Here is a 4,802-nt window from a genome sequence, read left to right as displayed (position 1 = left end):
CTGAGACATGAGACTGTTCTCACAACACAAGTCCTCTAGTGTTATAGCTGTATAATCTACTCAAACAGTGCATACAGTACAGAAGATAAAATATTATCAGCTTGCATGATAAAGAGCATTAAATATATTGTATCATCACACTCTTCTCTGCTTTTTGCAGTCCACTGTAGACCTGAACCATTTTTTTGCATGTGACAAAATACAATAGTCTTATTTTTGATACTGGGACCATGCAGTCTATCATTATAATGACACAATATATGAGTGACACATTAACTCATTCTCATTAACTTCTTGATAATTAATTAAAACATTATTGGATGCTGGGAGTTTAAGGGGTTAAATGTGCATTATTGACTAAATATTCATATTTGGTTGCTCATGGTTGTAGCTTGTGTGGTGCCTTATTATATACAGTATTTATCTTTATGCACATCCTACATCCCTTTAGTTTCCTGTTCTAACCAATGGGCCTCATTTATCAATATGCAGTTCATTTACATTCCTACTTGAGAAAAAACTACAAAAGCTCTTACCTTGAAATTTACCAAGCATCAAAGGTACTAATATATACAGTATTCGCTCACTGTAGCCTTTACATACTCTCTCTCTCTCTCTCTCTCTCTCTTTCTCTCTTTCTCCGCTTGCAAACTGTAAACATACTGTTTTTTTTACTGTCTTAAACCATCTCCACTTTTAATTTTAAACACCTGATACATGACTGAAGATTTACAGGGGAAGCCAAATCACATAATTATGTAAAATAGTAATCAGTTGCGATATTACTGCTTTAAATGCCACACACAATAGTGGTTATGTAACATAATGCCATGCACAAATGTAGCCAAATGTAGTGAAGTAGAATTATTTATGAAGCACAGATATATGTTGTAGGACGTAGAGAAGTAAACACTAAAAAATAAAACAAAAACAAAAATATTCAAGTAAAGTACATATACATGCAAACTGTGCTTAAGCACAGTAATGAAGTAAATGTACTTAGTTCTGTCGTATCTCTGTCAATATAAATGTATTCCTTTGTATAAGATTTACACAAACGCAGACTCCTGAGCATGTGTAAATTCATCAAATGTGAAACTTGGTTGATCAGCTTCAAGTCTCGTAATTTATGATGTTACAGAATTTCTATATGTAGATTATCCCATCAGTGTAAATATAAATAGCAACCTAATTCAACTTAAATCCATTTTAAGGAAAATAAAACTAATTGTTCAACTAGGATGAAATGCTGCTATATACAGTAAAAGAGAAGACAATAAGATGTGTTTGTTCGTGCAACATGATGGCATTACATTACTGGATGAGGGGGGTGTTTCTGTTTGTTTTAAGACATTATAGCTTGAGATTGTCACTGGCATGCAGAGACATCACACAAACTATTCTGCATAAAGCCAGCCTTTATCAGCTATTAGCGTGAAGCATACTTTATTTAATTTTCCAAAAAGGTGTATCTTCACCATGCAACCTTTTTTAAATACTTTTCTTAACTACCTATTGAAATGTTGTACTGTATAGCTCATATATTTACTTAATCTCTCAGCACCAAGATTAGAGATTATCGAAGGTTTTTTTTCGATAAATTAAAAAAAATCTTGAAATCATCTGGAAATCCTTTTTGACAGTGGCTGGAAAACCTCTGGAATAACATATTTAACTCATTAATTAAGTTAAAGTCAGTTAATAGCTAATATTCCAATTTTATGTTTATAACACTAGTACTAGATCTTCATGGTCTGTTGATGTCTTAAGATGATAACTTTCGTTTTCTTTCACAGAATTTTTGAGAAATAATTTCTCAGCATTTTCTTTATTGGTGTCCTCACTTCATCTTATATTGTCTCTAATACCATAAGTGATAAGGATGTATAAAATGTATTGTGGTATGCAAATTTAACAAATGTACTTTATATGATTCACTTGTTTGTTATCTATAGATTTCTGTCACACAAGCAAATATACAGTATGTATCCCTATGAATTAAAGTGTACATGCCTAATAAATCTCTATATACAGGAAATATATTCAAATACATACAGTATATACCTTAAAGTGACTTTTATTTATTCATTTATTTATTTTTTGGGAAAAAAAAAAAGATTTTTGAAAATGAGAACAATGTGAATTAGAATTCTTGAATTTGATTGGTCAGAAGGTGCTGATTCATTTTCTGTTTAACAAAAGATATTTAAGATACATTTCTTGGCAACAGTGGAACAAGGGAATTCTCTAGTTTAAAAAAATAATAAAATTTTTAAAAAATGAATGCAATTCATTAATTAAAACATTTGACATTGTTTAAAGGTTTAGTTTAATTTTACTCAAGTAAGTAACATCACCTAAAAAGATCATCAGATGATGGATTGCATTACATTTTTGGAGTGAATATTCAGGCTTGTGTGTTTAGTTTTGAGGTTGTGAATGAGGCTAGGGAGACTCTATAGGCTGTCTGCACAGTGCGTGCAATTTCAGGCCTGGCCTGGTTTAAGTCAGAAAACCTGACCTGAAAAAGAATCTAAAACTATCCAGCTTCACAACCAAAGCCTCCACTGACATGTAACCGAGCTGCAGCAAGACATGGTGTCCATAGAGAACACAGGAGAGAAGAAGCGAGGAACGGAGAGGGAGGGGGGATGACTGGAGGGGGGAAAACAGGGAGAGGAGAACTGGGATATGTGAGTGAAGAGAGAAGAGATGACAGAAGAGAAAGAATAGTAAAAGGTAGAATAAAAGAGTAAAAGAGAGCTCTATACAGAGGGGACCCCATCAAAATTATTTAAAAAAAAATTGAGTAAAAACAAATGGAAGTACAGTAAGAACAGTAAATGAAATTATATATACTTTATATAAGGAAAATCAAGGAAAAATTATGTAGTGACTGGTTGATGTCAAAACAACCAGGATAGTAGTTGATCTGAAAAAAAAAAACATCTCTACTTACTCAAAATACTTTTACAAATGATAGCTTTAGAAGCATCTAAAAAACATAAGACATACATAAAGGTCCAAAAATCTTAAACCATACAGACTTTTGTTTTAATTTAAATTTGAAAATAGCTAGAAGACTTTAGAATTTAAAAATGTAAAAAAAAAAAAAAGTTTCTGAGTTAAAATGTAAGCAAAATTAATTTTAAAAAAGTTTAGATTTTCCTTATTCCAAATATTATTTTTTTTTAAGCACATGCTTAGACAAAACTTAGACAATTAGGGTTTTCGACAAATGTGCGAAGTTCAGGCCAGCTCAAGTGTACAATAAAAATTAAATATTTTCAAGATTCTACTATTTACCTAATGTATTGTGAATAATATAACTTGCACTGATTTTTCACAGAATTTTTGCATTAATTTAATAAAAATTTTAAAATAATGCAAAACAGAAGCATTTTTTCTAGTGGTCTCAGACTTTTGCGCACTACTTTATGCTATTTAAAGAAAGTGTTGATTGATGGGAAATGGTCTGACCAGTTTTCTGGATCAATCAAAATGGAGATTAAATTTAAACTGTTGTTGAAAAGCAATTGTCAAATCTTTTAAGAAGGTCTTTAATTTGATTGAGTTCTTGTCAAGAATTAAGCAGCCTGTGAGCTATGGGTAAGGCATAGTCGCAGAGGTGAGCACGAGAAAATCTTTTAGTGAGAAAACAAAACATGAAATAAGGAAATTGGCTTTACGCCGAAGCATGTTTTAAACAGAACATTCATCAAATAGGAACTTTTTTTAACAGGAGCTAACCAAAGCAGGAGCTTCAACAAAACAGACTTGGAACCAAACAGTCTCAGACTGGAAGCTAAAGACACACAGGCCTGGAGACACACAGACCAGGAAAAGTAACTAAACAGAGGAGACATACAGACTAAGAGACAAGCTAACTACAACATTAACAAAACAGAGGAGACAAACTAACCAGCTAAAGTAACTAAACAGATGCAAGATTAACAAAACCGTGCAAACTTAACAAAACAAATGCAAGACTCCAAACAACAGAACAAACCACTACTTATAATGAAACTAATGAGCTGCCTCGGTTCAGGTGAGCGCTCCCATTACCTGACCGAGGTGCATTCCGGGACTTTAAGTTCGAAAAACATAAAACTACATGTACAAAAAACAAAAGGGGTCTTTCGGCACACAGCGCCCTCTAGGGGTTATCCCTGACAGTTCTGTGCTTTCATTGGACCATTCTTACAGGTTGTTGGTTTTGCATCATGCTTGTGTTTCTTTGGCAGTATGCTTAGGGTTATTGTTCTGTTAGACGTTAAACCCACTACACCTACTTCTCAAGAGTCTTACAGATCGGAACAGTTTTTTCCCCCTATGATTGACCCTTCCATTTATTCATTCTGTCCTCTTACCAGTTTCCATGTACTTGATAATGGATACCATGCACACATCATGATGCTACCACCACCATTCTGTACTGTGCTGGGTTTCCACCAAACATTGTACATTGTGCCAAGGTCAAGAATTTTTTTTATCTTAGTCAGACCAGAGATTTTTTATAAAACATTACTTTAGACAAATTCCAAATGACTGATGACTTCAATTTGACCTCGTCAGCTGTTTTTTAGATTATAACCTGCAGAACCAACTACTTCACAAGAATTATGCAACTTTAAAAAATATTTTCAGTAGCTCTGATCCACAATTAAACAAGTCAAAAGATTCAATAGAGTTCTTTACTGTGGCCTTTTGTTTCTCCAACTGTCATTTATTGCTGTTTGAAGCAGTTGACCTACACATTCTTGCTGATGAGGCTGCCGAGAAAGCAAAACCACCTCTCCATT

The sequence above is a fragment of the Clarias gariepinus genome, chromosome 4 (assembly GCF_024256425.1).
Source record: "Clarias gariepinus isolate MV-2021 ecotype Netherlands chromosome 4, CGAR_prim_01v2, whole genome shotgun sequence".
Classification (NCBI taxonomy): Eukaryota; Metazoa; Chordata; class Actinopteri; order Siluriformes; family Clariidae; genus Clarias; species Clarias gariepinus.
The sequence above is the reverse complement of the archived record's forward strand: the minus strand, read 5'-3'. Positions refer to the sequence as shown.